Below are 16,615 nucleotides of genomic sequence, written 5' to 3'. Positions count from 1 at the left end.
TGTCGGCAATGTGCTGGTTGTTACACAAACAAAAAAGAAAGCACGGTCCCTATGCTAGGATGTATGTATATTTTACTTCAAGTGTTGCCACCTAGCCATTTCCAACCAGGCTGCCTAGCTTTGCTGCTCCTGCTTTGCTGCTCCTTGGTGGTCCATGGGAGAGCTGAAATCAGTATTCCCAGGAGGGGAAACTGTGACTGCCACCAGCCATGGTGAGGAGGGCTGGGCTGTGTATTTGCTGAGTTCCTGCAGACCATCTTGGGGAGTGACTATCACCACACCTACATGACACTGGTCTTTGTAACAAAAGCCATGGGGTTGAAAAGGAGAGAATTACTTCTTTCTGTATATACGTGTCCCCACCCTCCTGGGGAGTATGGACAGACCTGGGAAGCTACATTTTTCTCCCAGGTTCCTTCCACCTGGAGGGGGGATGCAGTGAGTCTGCAGTAATGCAGAAGTCCACACGGGATCACTGACCTCTTGTCAACAGGCGTTAGGCCCGATTCCGTGACAAAGGGGACAGGGGACCCAAGGGCCCATGTCCCGGGGAAAGGGGAAAAGGGTAGGGAGATGGCCCTGAGAGCAAAGAACAGTGGCAACAATCTGAGGAGAAACAAACTAATTTACTAAATAAGATATCGGAATGCAAAACAACACACTATAATACAATATAATTACAATTTAAGCTGATAAATCCAATACAGAGAGAGAGAATGTCCCAAAATCAAGGTAGGCCTTACTCTACTACCAACAATAAGATGGCTGGAGAGCGAGGTGCTGCCAAGACGAGAGACGGCGGAAAAAGGGGCGAGGTCTCGTGATCTGCAAGTTTTTATACTGTGAGCTTTTATCTTTTCCCTCCGGCTTGAAAATGGTAACAAAGGAGCAAAGTGCCGTGGGGAATGTAGTAGTCCTTCTCTTCTGAGAACCAGGTGCATTCACTACATGATGTTATGATGTGGAGTACCAATAACCGAAAATCATAAAACCATGACACCTCTTCTGCTGCCCAAAGCTGCAAGAGAGGAGATGCCTTCTGCATAGCCTGTTTCCAACCAGGTAGGTATGGCAGTGTTGTTTTCTCATAACCACATAGAAAAGCATTTGTTGCGACAAATAATACCTACAGCTAGTCTCCAAAACACTTCTTGGCATAAAATACAAAAAAAAAGTTTCACATTCGCTCTGCTATTCAAAGGCAATAAAAAACATTTCTGACTCATTATGCCAATGGACTTTTCTGTTAACTTCAGTGATAAAAAAGTCATGTTCTTTCCTCATGTGGAGATGAGCAGAGCTACCAGAATGTTACCCGAGTGTTTGTCCCCAGTATTTCACTGCCAAACATAACCTGTGCCTGATTTGGGCAATAATTCAAGGATGCTGAGGAGTCAAAAAGGGTGTGAATCATTTTGTCGATCTGTTTTTTCATTCAGCTATCAACCCATAGCTCTGTTCAAATTTGGGCAGCCTGAGGTCAGAAAGAGAAGCATCATTTTTCTTGTAAAACAAAGATACTTGACTGAGAAAAAGTGAGCTAATAAAAGCGGAAAGGTAAGCTTAAAGTCACTATTTAGAGTGCAGCAATTTGTCTAATCTTATTGCCCCAGAATATTATTGCAAGTAGTACATCCATGTTACATGGGAAGAGATACATCTGGGAGATAAATTATCCATTCTGTTTCTGTGTTCAACATATGTGCGTGTATAAAACAGGAAGATCCAAACTCTACCAGTGTTCACAATGTATTGTCTGTGGAGAAATAATTGAATTGTTTGGAATTTTTTGGTGAGAAGTGTACTAATTTGAACTCAGGTTAACACAGTTCACCCAACTTTATCAGTCTATGTTACAGAAAATATGGGTACAAAACGAATCTTTCAGTCCATAAATAACTCAGTGTAAAATTATTGGTCATTTTTCTACACCCCTCTGGTGGTTGCTGGTAGCAAGCAGAGATTTACTGGAGGAATCAAAGAGGCTTCAATCCTCCCACCATCAGCAGCTGTTTGGCCCTGCAGCCTTCCTGCGTAGGACAGACTGCACCAATCCTTGGTATGTATGACTCATAGGAAGGTAATAAAATCTTGAGACTAGAAGAGACCTCAAGGTGACCAGCTGATGCATAAGAGTTAGAGCAGCTCATGTAAAATCAGAATATAAGGACCTGAAAGACATATGCAGGGGAAGCATCTGGGCAAGCCGTCCTGGATGACGAAATTACTGGGACTCCCACCCACATGGTCAACTCTCTGCATGGTCTGGAGTTCTGTGTGGTGATGATAACCAGAGCTCTTTCCAAAGGGAATTGTGCAGGTAATGCGTGAAAGCCATATGCAAGTAAAGCCAGTCTCTATACTCTATGGTCAACTGCAGGTAGACTGAGCAGTTCAGGAAACACATGGGCTCCACAGATTTTCCAGGGACTGATTTTGTTTTCATTGCATGGCCCTGAACCAGAATTCAGAGTTCTTCTTTCATTCTGGGAATTTCACAAATCTAAACTTGTATATACTTGGATTATGCCCACAGTTTTTTATAAATGTAAGTGTTATATGTGTATTTCCATTCTGTTAAGGTGATGTGCATTTGGGCAGCTGTCATGTCATGCCTGGAATGTGATGAAAACAAGAGGTCCTCACTGCTCACTACTGAGGAGCTCCCAGGGCACTTCTCACAGGAGCAGGGGTGTTAACCCTGCTATCCTGGTCAAATTCCAACAAGCCTAATTATATCCCACTTACCTAAAGCTCTGCCATGCTTTCCCTGCTTGCTGCAAGGTCTTGCTGTGTGCAACAGTCTCTCTTTTGGTCTTTTTAAAGGCTATGGTTTTCCACATCAGATGGGGATGCATTTAGGGAATAGCTAAAGTCAATCCTCAGGCTGTTAAATTTCCTGTCCAGAGCAGGAATGCTGGGTATAAACTGCAATTGTTACCATACTGGGTTTGAGGCAGAAATATTGCAAAAAGAAGAGTCTGCATTGCAAGTGTGGTTAAGGACAGTCACTTATGAGCAATGGTAATGGCCATAGTAACAGTATCCATCAAGTTCCTGTATCCGGCTGCCTGCCTGAGGGAGATTAAGGGCAGGATTAGTGTGTGGGTGGGGGCTGAACAATGAACAAAATTGTAGGGGAAGAGTGGCACAGGTGACTGCTCGCTGGAGGTGAGATCAAGGTGTCTGAGGGGGAGATGGAGAGAGCTGTGCTTCTTTCTAGGTCCACTTCAAGTGGACTACACTCTGTTGAAGTTGCTTGTGACAGTGTAGTCATTCAGGACTTTATAGTATGTGAGTTTTTCTGAGGGTCTCAGGCCTGCTTCTTTCATGTACTTATTAAGTGGTACTAAGAGATTATTTGAGCTTTGCAAAGCTACAGTGGTATTAAACAATTAGAAATCTATATTTATAATTTTACTAAAGAGTAAATTATCAAAGATAACTTTGAAGTTGCAATACTGCATCTTATTACTTCTTTCTAATGACAGTGTAGATGTGTGGTATAATACTGTTGAAAAGACCACACGATAATCCCAGTGAGGATTTTCGCTTCCTGTTTAGAAATAAATATTTCCAGAAAGAAAACGAATCATGGAAACGCATCTCTGCCCCTTTATCTGATGGAATCTCATCTATCTCATTATCTCTTCAGTACAAGCTGCCATCAAAATATCTTCAAAATGGACAGATATTACAGGTTCATCTAAATTGCCCAAAGCAGACATAAGAGTGAAAACCATTCTTACTGTGGTTTCTTATCTCTTTGCCTGCAAATCAAAGTTGTACCTTTGTCTGCAAAGGATCCTGCTGATTTGTGAGTCAGCAAAGCCATCTCCTTATAGCTCACCTTGAATGGCAGAGCCCTACATTCAGAGTTCTTCTCCATGATACACACACATGCATATGTACATATACACACATACATATATGTATACACACTCATTGTTTAGATCACTGGCAGCATAGTGGTGCTGTTATCTAGCAGAATTATTTCAGATTGCTTGAAATTTTTAGTTGAAGAGATGGTAGTAGGATATACATTTGATAAATTAAATGCATAGTTGTTCACACAAGGATAAGCACTTGAAGATATTCTTGTTTTTGGAAGACAGGTGGCTCTAGCACAACTAGCAACCTTCAAAAATGAGAATAAGGGCACAAAGTCTTAAAAGCCTCTTCCTGTCTACTGTGTCTCCCTGGACAGGCTGAGGCCATGTTAATGGAAAAGCACAAAGTGAACAAGATGACCTAGCAGATGCTACCAGGATGTACTGTACTTTTCCTAAGATAAATAAAGCCTGTCATCTTCAGCAGTGTCAGCAAACCCCGCATATTCTTTAGAGTGTAATAAAATATAGTATTATAGAGTTACAAATTGCTTTGTAATTCCACATTCTCCTTAATGTTATTAGTTCTCCTTATTCTGTTTAACATACCTAAATATTAATTACAGGTATGGCATAAAATATTCGTTTATCCAACTCATTTTCACTGTCATAAATAGGAGATTGAAGTAAAACAACAACATATAAAGTAAACTCTGAACTATTGCTATTTAGGACTTCAGATTTCAGACTTATAGGCTGCCTTTATCCAGCAGCAAAATGACTCCAAATGATTTAGAGTTCCTGTAAAAAACTGCAGCAACACTGAGGCACTCAATTTCTGCAAGGACTCTTGGATTTATCATCTCAGAACCATAAAAGAACTGAGATAAAGTGACTCTTCCTTCACTAAAGATGACTTCATATTTCTTTTTTTATTGTAGATATGTTTATACATCAGATGAATGAATCCTGCAGTTTCTCTAAGAGAAAAATTTCTCTCAGGTTACCAAATGCAGATGCCATTATCAGTTTGCTCAGACACAACCAGCACATGCATTTAGGACAATTTCTTATTATTCTTGTCCCAGCAGAGCCAGTTTGCAGTTTCTTAACCCACTCAGCAAAGCAGAATTTTACTGCTCCTAGAGATAAGTTTTGTTTTGAAAGCAATCATTCCTGTAATGGAAGATGGCTTTGCAGCCATCTTCCCCTCCCCTACCTAGCCTTCCTGTCCTTGAAACCTTGTCGTTCCCTAGAAGCACAGAGCTAGTTGTGTAAGCTCACAGCTAATTTCCTTCTCCCTGTCCACAAAGAAATAGGTGATTTTTTGCTTCTTCTTAAAGACTGTTGCCTTCAGCAGTGCTATTTTTTTTTTATGATCAGTATAGTGCTGCCTCCAGCACCTTGTTTCTGCAAGCGACAAGCTATCCTAAGCCCAATAAATGCTCGTAATGAGTGGTTGTATATAAATAGTTTCAAACAGGAGGTTCTTACCAAAGCAAGGTCTCAGCTCTGCTGTGTGTCCTGCATAGCCTGAGCTATCCCATAATACCTGGAGCACCATTAAGCCACAGAATGTTATGACGGACTGTAGGCCGAAAGAGCTCTTTGCTTTATACATGACTGCTCTTGTATCTATTTTTTTCTTCCTGTCTAACATAACAGTGTTATTGTTCTTATATATTTCTAATCCTTTTTGAATCCTGTTCTGCTCTTGATCATTCCTGATCTCACCTGGAAAATGGGTAATTGTCACAGTTTGTCTTACAAGCAAGATATTTATCTAGGCTTTTCCAATTATCAGCTGATATTTCCCTTATGTAATGGGAAACACAAATGCATCTGATATCAAGGTTCCAGTAAATCTAGCTCGTATCGAAATTGTCACAAATGTTACCAGTGACAAAGTCAAGATGTATAGAAATCGTAGTAAACAAGAGTTTATGACAGTGATTCTGAAGAAGACTTCTACATCCCAAGTCCTGGGTCAAGAAATAGAGCTATGTATATGCCATTTGAAGCATGGACTTCCACAGTGCATTACAGTTCTTCCACCCCGAAGCAAAACACTACCTGAGCTGTTCTACTGTATCAGCTGAAAACCAATAAGGAACTACAGATACATAAAAGCACACATCTGAATGATATAGAAGAATGTAACACAGAAGATGGATTCATTTTCAGTTTTGTCATGTTTCTCTTCCATACTTCCATAATCAGAAATGCATTACCTCAACAGAATGCTTAAAAATTCATACATGTGACTTAATGCTTCACTGAACTTTAAGATGTCTTTTTGGAAAAAAGTAAGACGGAAGATTTTGGCTTTATATTTTAAATCATTTCCTTACAATAAACTTCTCTCGTCTGTTGAGCCTTGTCCCAAGTAGAATTGGTGAGATACATCCGTATCTGTAAGACTGCTGAAAACACCTGAAAATATCTCCTGGCTACATCTTATTTATAGAAGACATCTGAGAGGCTTGCGGTGTTCTGTCATATTTCTCTTCCATGAGTCTCACATTTATTATTCTCAGTTGACAAAAATGTCCTTGCTTGGTTGTACAAATTAATCTCTGCCAGTTTTGCTCAAGAATACAAGGACACTTTTGAACTGATACCCATATCCCTGCTTTTAAGACATCATCTTCATTAGACACTGGCACGTGATGTGTCTTCTTTTCTGTAGATGTGTGACATGCAAAACAATTTAGTGCAGCACATAGTATCTATGACATCACAACTATTCCCTGCCAGCACTTTAAAAAGATTCCCTTTTCTGTATCTGGCTTCAGGACTTTCGCAGAGCCCTGTTGCTTTAAGTTGAAGAAGGTTGGTTCAGGCCTTTGCAAGAAGCCATCAGCAGAGTTTGCAATGTCCTCCAAACCTTGAATTGCATGTAGGATTCTGTATTGACTCGGTATTATTTACAGTGTTTTGCTGTTTGTGATTAGGTTTGCAGGAAGGCTGACTGCAAAGTTCTGATCTGGATTTCTCCAAAGTGTTTGGTTCCGTTCTGGGCTGCAGCATGCTGTAGTCAGCATTTGATCATATCAACATCTGTAAAACATTTGGCATTACTTGAAAATATTAGTCACAATTGTAAAACTAATAAAAATCCTTCTTTCTTATTTTAACTATAAGGTGGTCGTGTATGCTGGGCACTCATCATTGATTTAGATGTTATCTCTCTGATAGTAATATTTTTGCTGTGCTTGCTCCAAAGCCTGAATTTTTGATCTGGGAGCAATTCTCAGCTGAGAAAATTAATTCAACTGAAGCTCTGCACCAGAACTTGGAGGACTTGCAGTTGATTTACATCCAGCTGCTCTGTGCCAATTTTTACCAATTCTCAAACCTCTCTGACAAACTCCATGGTAGATTTTCAGCGAGTCCTAATAAGCAGCGCTTTCTTATGCAAAGGGAGGCTTCTCGGTTGATAGCTGAGACTGTAATAATGATGAGGACTTTGTGTAGATGTTCTGAACACTCTAAATGGAAGGTATTTGCAAAGTGTTGGGAAATAAGGGCTTCACTATATGAATTACCTCCCTCTGAAACACAGTATTATTGAAGAAAATTAACTAAATCCTGAGGCACTTTCCCCTGAAGGTATATGCCTGCAGTTTTGTCTAAATACAACATGGGTCAAATAAAGTCCTGAGTGCCATGTGGTAGAAAGCACTTTTCATGTGTCATAAGCACTTCAGCCCATGAATTTGCAACTAAAATGAATTTCAGGAGGCATTTTGCTGAGATTATGTGAGGCATTTGTCAAGTATATGCCAAATAGTCACTGCTTATTGGGCTTTCTGAGTCAGAAAATCTTCGGTGATTGTGTGTATACTTTCCTTCACTATGGACTTGAATAAGGACCAACCATTTCTTATCTGCTGTGGCTTGAAACAGAGAGTCAGATATTATGATTCGGTGACTTGTTACTCTGAAGCCAGTCAGTCATACAGCCACGGCCTGAGGGTGTATATCTCCATAACTGAAATTTGCTGTCAGATTATGAGGACAGCCCTCATATGAGCACCCCTCATGCTTCAGAATAAAATATACAATACTTAATTTATATATGACAGCATGCTTTTGCATAGACCTGCTGTGTTTTCCAAAATGTCTCAACTTTCAGGTCACAGAATGTGACCCACATGTAGTTTTTGCTGGGTAAAGCCAGAAGGACTCTGTGTGTGTGTAATCTTGTAAAAATTGATTTGTGTTGGCTTGTTTCTACTCCAGCAGAAGTCAGTCAGCAGGAATTGCACCCCTGGTTCCCAGGAAGCAGAGATGAGCTGGTGCTGAGTGTCCTTGAAAATTTGCCCTGTATGCCCACTGGTGACGGTGAGTGGCTGTGCTGAGAGCTTCAGTGACAGACCTTTTTTCCCAAGCATGGGTATGATGTCTTTGTTTATAGAATGCTTTTCTAAACCAGGTCTAGCGTCATGCCTACAAAATTAGTAATCACATTTTTGGCAAGTAATAGGTCATACTATCTGCAGATTGTTCATAGCTGGTTTAGGCCTAAATGAAATTTGCTCTTTGTTCTGAGATTAGTTTTCACTTCTACTTGGGCAGAGCTTCAGCTTACTCATTTATCTACCAAATGTCATTTCATTGAGTCTATCCTCCCACCCAAAAGAGGAAGCTCCTTCAAAGCTACATTTGCTGGTCTTGGAAAATAACTTCTAAGGCTCCCTTAAATAATTACCATTAAGGATACTTCCAAGATAGCAGGCATTAGTATGATGATATTAGTATCAACCTCAGCTCTTTTTTTATTCTTGTGTTTTGAAGAGCCTCAAGGAGGACTGTAGGTGCATCTTTTCCATTGGTATCTTTTGTTGACTCACCTGATTGTAGAAGATGCTCTATCAGGCTATAGTGTGTTTGTCTGGGGCTCTTCATTCCGTCTGCTCCACTGTTCTGCTAAGCATTCCCATTCCTCAGTAGATGTGCACAAGCAGCACCCTGGGCTAGCTGTCACTCACTCACTTTCTGAACACAGAGGAGAAAAGGAGCAAATGGGGAGAGCACATTGAGTGGGAGTCATTTCCCTGCCTTCCTGCTCACATTAGACACAAGTTGATTATGACAGTGGTTTGAACATCAAAGAATATAGACATGAGAAGTAAAGATGTGAGCAGACAGAAAAAGAGAAAGAGGAAAGAATAGGTGTGGTGTTACAAGAGGAGGTGTGTGGTAGATCTAAGGGCTTAACTTCCATGAGGTAATTATAGAAGCATAAACAATAAATCAGGCTTTGTCTGGCAAACCTTTGACCATACAAAAAAGGAAGATACATCAGTGGGATTATAGGATCTGGCTCTGTAAGGCATAGGGTATAGTTACGCAGTTTTGGGCCCTCAGTTTCTCTTTGAGCAGCTTGATAGCAAGGCATGCATCAAAACTATTACTGAAAACATGCTGTGGGTTTCTTGTATCTTCAGCTGAAGGAGGAAGCTGTTACTGATTACTGGCTACGCTGGTTGTATTTCAGGGCTGGGCTCATGTGGCATTTTTCTTTTCAGCTCTGAAGTCAGTTAGCTGTGTAATAACCTCCTTCTTCCCCTACAGGGAAGACCTCCAAGAGTCCACTCCTGTGGCTCATCTTTGCAGGAGAAAGAACTAAGCTGGGGACAAAGACTCTTCTGCCCTTTTCCCCATCCCTATCCCCTTCTCCTCCCTCCACTTCTGCAGCACCAGAATGAAAATCAGGCTCCTTCTCCCCTTCGTGCTTACAGAGAAATCTGTATCACCATTGTGTAATTAAAAAAATGATTTCTAAAGATTTTGTTTTACATTTGATCTTGCAAAATAAGAGTAGCTTTAAGAAAAGCCAGATACTTTAAAAATCACCACATGGTTTTAATAGCATTTTCTACTTTGTGTCATAATTTGAATGAACAAGATATGAACAGTATTCCTATTGTCACCACATTTCACCGTGTTATCGCATTTGCTAATATTTCCTAGTTAAAAAAAAATTGGCAGCTATTATGAAGCTGATGTAACATAATATCTGCTTCTAGCTCCAACAGTAGAGCCTGTTCCAAAGCCTACTGAAGCTGCTAGAAACTTGCTCTCTGGCTTCAGTCAGTTTGAGATCTGAAGTACAGAAAGGGAAATGGTATGCTCGGAAGGTTTCCCACCTTTCAGATCCCATTCCTCTTCTCTCTTCAGCTATGCAAAAGCTCTCACCACGTTGCAGAGCACAGTGTGGTTTGGATGCTGTATGCACATATGTGAACATGATGGGTTTATGGGTGTATTTCTGCTGACAAACTGAAATTATGGCAGAAAGAGAGAGGAAGTACTTTGTTTCAGATTTGAAGTTACATTTTTGAATTGCAAATAGAGTTCCTGAGAAGTCAAACAAAAATAAAAATGTTTTCATGTCTTTGCAGCTGAAAATACACAGAATAAAAATTGAGAGGAGTAGTGGAGAAAGGATGACATCCTGGACTCTTCAGTTTTGTTTTCTCCCCATTACTGCCATGCTCCTTCACTTGCATGATAGGGGGGAGTCCAAACTAGTGCACAGATTGCTCTTCAACTTCATAGCCAGGCAGCTGCTTCCTGCCCTGATAACTAATTTCATTTATGTCCTTTTCAGAAGACAGCCTGCCCTGGGTGGCAATTACAGTTAGTTAATTTTGGCACAATGTGATTAAAAGCAGACTGATATAAATCACTGAATGGTGTAGCTTATGAAAATGCAAGTTAAAGCAGTGCCCCAACCACAGTGCTGTCACGAGAGAAGCTGAAAGCCAGATGTTGGTCTAATCATGATAGAAATAATCTAGTAGCAGACTTTATCCTCTGGAGCTTGAAAGCCTTACCTAATGGTTTTTGTCAGCCAGATACCCCAGTAGTGCAACACATGTTGAATGATTTAGAGGATCAGAAGTTGGTTTATTTGCTTGGCTTATAGATAGATTTCCTGGGAGTAGGTTTGGATACATGATCTGTGGGAGCCCCAGGTGAAGAGCACCTAGCAGGGGATAAGAGAGACATTCTGAGTATCTAAGGTGTCCAAGTGTCTTGGGCACTCAAAATCTTACCTTATTTTAAAGTAACCTATGTTAGATGATGTCATATAGAACAATGAACAAATAATGACTGATTCTGGAATCAGCAGAGGTGGATATATATGTGTACACCTAGTGTAATTAAAACTGCAAACACACCCTTCCTGCATCTCATTGCATTTATCAGAGAAAATAAACCATATTCATTGAAAATAGGGCCTGTAAGTTAAAGACTTTATTTTTGCATCAGCAGAGATGTGATAGGGTGAGTTTACCTTAAGTCAAATGTAAGTGCCCCGATTACAAGCTTGTTTTGGGCTCTGTATGGCTTAAAATGTGAGACTGTCCTAGCTGCTGTGCACCCACAGATGACCTCTGCAGGCTGAGCCAGCATCCTGCCCATCACCTTCACCTGGAATGTTGTCATCTCCTCTGAGATGCCCTGCATGATACAGGGGTGACACAAGGTGCAGCTATGGTCCACAATGACACAGTGTGTATGTACTAACAGAGACCATGTGCTACCGCTATCAGTTTTGATACCAGATTGTTCACTGAGGTCTGCAATAAGAAAATGACAGAAAAGCCATTAATTTGCCTGGTGATTGGGCTGAACAAGAGAACCCTGCAAAGACCATCATCTGCTTTCTAAAATAGAACAGTTCAGTTGGAAGAGACCTACAAAGATCATCAAGTCCAGCTACCATGGATGGCATAAAAACGTTTGGTACAGGGAAAATTTATGCCCAGAAAAAATGTCTTTTTTCTAGGGACAAAGCCTCCACTTCTTTCAGAGCTGTTTTGCACCTGGTATGTGTAGTCTGCACTTTTTAATACTTTTAACAAACAAACAAAAAAAAAGTAAGAAGAGGGGGCTGTTATTTGTTTTGTTTGAGACATGTGCCAAAACAGTCACTAAGGAATTAATAGTCTCCTGATCAGAGAGAAATAAATTATGGGGACGCAATTTTATATCTTTATGCATCTTTGTGCAAATGCATTTGGAGATGGCAGTGTGAATGTGAAAAAAATAACATTAATAGAGAGATGGAAATAAGGAAGAAGGAAAAGAGAGAAAAAAAGAAGGGTAGCATAAGCTACAGAGAACACAACCACTCAGCCAGCTACCTGCATGGGACAGAGACAAAAGTCTCAGCCCAAGACAGTCTTTGTATTCCATGATATGAATTTTCTTCAGCAGTAGAACACTATTTTCCTGAGCTCTCTTTTTCTTTTCCTACCAAAAAGGGTGTGCTGGAGAATTTTTGCTGACTTTGTCACACCGCATTTACTGCAGTAAGGATGGTAAAGTTTGTGGGACGGAGGAAGACTGTAAAAGTTTACAAACATTAAGGCAACTTGTTTGTTGTTTTGTTGTTGTTTTTAGCCTAAAATTAAGTTTCATTTTGCAAAATCATAGAATCATAGAATGGCCTAGGTTGGAAAGGACCTCAAAGATCATCGAATTTGAACCCCCCTGCTGAGCGCAGGGTCGTCAACCACTAGACCAGGCTGCCCAGAGCCACGGCCAGCCTGGCCTTGAACACCTCCAGGGACAGGGCATCCACAACCCCCCTGGGCAACATGTTCCAGTGCGTCACCACCCTCTGTGTGAAAAACTTCCTCCTAATATCTAACCTACATCTCCCCTGTCTCAGTTTAAAACCATTCCCCCTTGTCCTATCACTATCCACCCTCGTGAACAATCGTTCCCCCTCCTGTTTATATGCTCTCTTCAAGTATTGGAAGGCCACAGTGAGGTCTCCCCAGAGCCTTCTCTTCTCCAAACTAAACAAGCCCAGTTCCCTTAACCTTTCCTTATGGGAGAGGTGCTCCAGCCCTCTGATCATCTTAGTCGCCCTCCTCTGAACTTGTTCCAAGACCTCCACACCTTTCTTGTGCTGGGGCCCCCAGGCCTGGATGCAGAACTCCAGATGGGGCCTCACAAGAGCCGAGTAGAGGGTGACCACCACCTCCCTCTCCCTGCTGGCCACTCCTCTTTTAATGCAGCCCAGAATATAGTTGGCCTTCCGGGCTGCCAGCGCACACTGCTGGCTCATGTTCAGCTTCTCATCCACCAGGACCCCCAAGTCCCTCTCCGCAGGGCTGCTCTCAAGGATTTCTTCCCCCAGTTTGTATAAATACCTGGGATTGCCCCGGCCCAAGTGCAGCACCTTGCATTTGGCCTTGTCAAACCTCATTAGGTTCTCATGGGCCCACTTCTCCAGCCTGTCCAGGTCCCTCTGGATGGCTTCCCTTCCTTCCAGTGTATCGACTGCACCGCTCAGCTTGGTGTCATCTGCAAAGTTGCTGAGGGTGCACTCAATTCCATCATCTATGTCATTGATAAAGATGTTGAAGAGCACCAGTCCCAAGACTGAACCTTGGGGGAGACCACTCACGACCAGCCTCCACCCTGACACAGAACCATTAATCACAACCCTTCGGCTGCAACCAGCCAACCAGTTCTTAATCCACTGAACAGTCCATCCTTCAAATCCATACCTCTCCAATTTGGACAGAAGGATGTGGTGAGGGACCCTGTCAAAGGCTTTGGAGAAGTCCAGGTAGATAACATCCATTGCCTTTCTCCCATCCACCAATGCCGTCACTCCATCATAGAAGGTCATCAGATTGGTCAGGCAAGATCTGCCCTTAGTGAAGCCATGCTGGCTGTCCCAGATCACCTCCTTGTCACATATGTGCCTTGACATACTTGTCTTCTAGGAGGATCTGCTCCAGGGTCTTCCCAGGCACAGAGGTGAGGCTCACCAGACTGTAGTTCTCCGGGTCATCCTTTCTCCCTTTCTTAAAAATGGGAGTCATGTTTCCTTTTCTCCAGTCACCAGGGACTTCACCAGACAGCCATGATTTTTCAAATATGATGGAGAGCGGTTCGGCGACCACATCAGCCATCTCTCAGTACAGGAGGTTCTTTCTTCATTTTAAGAAAAGCTTCAAAAATAGGACAGAAAACTGTTTTTCTCATTCCCAGTCAACCAAGAGAGTACCCCAGTCTTTTGCACAGCCTTTCCCAATCTATGCTTTGTTTTAACCATGGATGTGCATAATTAAGGAATCACACTGAGACCTGCTACCGTTCCATAGAAGACTCGGAGCAAAACCTCACTGGTTCCTCAGAGTAACCTTCTCTCACACTGGGCTTCACATCATGTACTACTTAAATCTGAGCACACACTTTTTCAGAGTCAAGCCTTTGCAAGGTCTGGACTGTTTCTTTCTTTGATGAATAGTATATGGTGCCAAAATTTGCCAGATCCTGCCTGTGCAAAACAGAGGCTTAGAGTTAACATTGTATATGTTTAATGGCAGAAAAAAACTGACTTGGTCTTCTGGTGGAAGAATCTTATGAACAACAGTATCTCTGGATTGTATTTGTTGCTTTCACAGACGTAATGATTTTTCCATGTGTTTGCTGCTGCTGAAATTGCCATTAAAAGAACTAAATTGATGGTATCAAATTCTTGTACTTTTGTGGTAACCTTGTTCAAACAAAGCAAGAAACTTCACACTTTTTCAGAAGCTGTACCCGAGACGCTAAGAGATGATATGGAAAAATAGAGAAAGGTGATGAGCTATTCTCAAATCTAGAATATCTAAGCCAGTAACTTAATGCACAACACTGTTTTGTTTGTCCTTATTCCCCTGTAATCAGAGAAGACTGCAAATTCCCAGAAATTCAGCAACATGGCTCATTGCTGGAATGGCACTATGGCTGCACTATAGGAGATTTCCAACAGTGCCAACCATGTGTTGTATGTCTGCTCAGCACAAGCACTGGTGAGATAGCAAAATGCTTGCTTGATAATGTCAGTTGCTTTTGCCCCTTAAAAATTCGCTGATGCTAAGAAAATGTTGCACTAGTTGTCTGAAAGTTGCTGCTTTGAAAAAGTATGCATCTGAAATCCCACATATGTGATAATGATTTTGAGAAAGCAGCCATCACTGCAACCAAAGCATTTGCATCTGTTAAAAACACAGCTTGCTCTTTCACTTGTGTCAAAGCTGCTGGCACAGAATTCAAAGTACTGGATTGGCAACTCTATCAGGAAGCAAGTGCAGCACAAAGCCATAATAGCTGTCTTCGTTTGCTGTTGTTATCTAAAAAATTCCAAGTGCTTTGGATAACATAAGGTGCCACATAACTATGGAAGCTGTTGGGCAGCAACTTGACTGCCATATGCCTATATCTATAATGTATGCACAGCCTCATCTTTAACTACATGTTTTCCTTTAGCAGCTGTGGCAACAGTGGTGAGTTCAAACAATTCCCACACAGTGAAAATACAGCTGGAGGCAACGGTTTCTCTGCTGAGGGCACAGAAGTCACAAGCGCTCTGGTCACTTAAAGACTTTCAGAGGGGCCAAAGCAACCTCAGCACATACTGTCTGATCTATGCCAGCTATGCTGCAAAGATTCCCATCCCAACATTAACCAGCACACTGTGGAGTCCTGCACAGTGCCGAAAGGCAGGGATACTGGAGGCCGATTCAGCACCACAGTGAAGCAGCACTCCTGCACCTGGTGCTGGTGCTAATGCATGCGGGTCACCAGGGCTATCTCTGCACTGCTGCCAGGGTTAAGCCAGCTCATGGTTCTCTTCCCCTGTGGAGTGAACCTTTTTTTCTGAAAACTCCTTTTTTGTCTCCTCAGGCAATGAACATGAAAGAACTGGGAGAGTGTGAGAGCAGCTGCAAAGGGAATACAAGCTCGGCTAGGAGAAGGCATGTGTAGCTGGCTGTGAGGATGCAGGGAATTCAGGCAACTTTCTTTTGGAAAGGACAAGCAAAATCTCTCCATGTCAGAACTTTAGAGGTTTGTTTTATATGCTTCCCTGTTGTGTTTTATGTAACAAAATCCAGACCACATACGGGACCAAATCCTGCAGTTGTCATTGTCTTACAAGTCCTCTTCAAACTCTGACTAACCATTAGGTGCTCCCCTGACAAAGATAAAATCTCTGTGTTCCAAACATTCTGAAGTATCTTTCATTAGAATAAACCTCTCCTGCCCAGTAGCCAGACACGTTGAGCATAAAGAGCCTTTGTCAGGGATGGAGCACAGCAGAACTTCCTGAGGATTTCTTTCCACTCTAAAACTGAGGTGGGTCTGTCCTCCCTACTTGTTTTAATTTGTTCGTTTTTTCCTAGAAAACAAGCACTGCTCTGGTTTCCATTTTCTACAGACTGTTTGAGTATCTTGGAGTCTGGAGCTGAGGGAAAGGGAAAGGTTGTTATCCCTAATGGTGTTTACTTTTATCTCTAATACTGGCTGCTAGTATAGAAGAGCAGTATACCAGCAAAGAGTATAAAAGTCACTGTTACACATGTAGTCCACAGAGACAGCAACACAGGTGTGCAGGATTTGAGATGTGTTCCCCACTTCTTCTCCTTGAAATATTTCATAGTACATTTGGAATACAAGTTTTCACTTTTAAAATCTGACCTTTTACAAATAAAATAGAGTGGAATCTTCCCAGATAGTTCTTACTGCAGCAGCACTAGTATTGCTTCATTGTTAATCTCTTCCCAGCTGTGGCAATTGTTACTCCCTTTCCAGATAAGATGATGGCTCCACACATGGTGGGATATGAAGGAATTGGTGTACAGTTCCAGCTGCTTCCCACAGCTTCCCACAGTGCCAAAAGCTGAAGTTACTATCCTGAGTGCTGAGTTCCTGGACAAGGGAAAGCCCTCCCCTCCTCTCCCTTCCCTCCCCTCCCCTCCTCT

The 16,615-nt window shown here is 41.9% G+C and overlaps 1 long non-coding RNA gene across 2 annotated transcripts; it reads right to left on the bottom strand.

Annotated features, from left to right (window-relative positions):
* LOC110396814 lies at positions 6,020-10,932 on the bottom strand. 2 transcript variants are annotated; one of them, XR_002437281.1, is made up of 3 exons: positions 10,898-10,932; positions 8,687-8,831; positions 6,020-6,890 (listed from the first exon to the last, which is right to left on the bottom strand). It is a non-coding gene; the product is annotated as an uncharacterized LOC110396814 (long non-coding RNA). The 2 variants fall into 2 exon arrangements; XR_002437280.1 differs by lacking the exon at positions 10,898-10,932 and adding an exon at positions 10,676-10,852.

The sequence above is a fragment of the Numida meleagris genome, chromosome 3, assembly GCF_002078875.1.
Source record: "Numida meleagris isolate 19003 breed g44 Domestic line chromosome 3, NumMel1.0, whole genome shotgun sequence".
NCBI lineage: Eukaryota > Metazoa > Chordata > Aves > Galliformes > Numididae > Numida > Numida meleagris.
The sequence above is the reverse complement of the archived record's forward strand: the minus strand, read 5'-3'. Positions and strand labels throughout refer to the sequence as shown.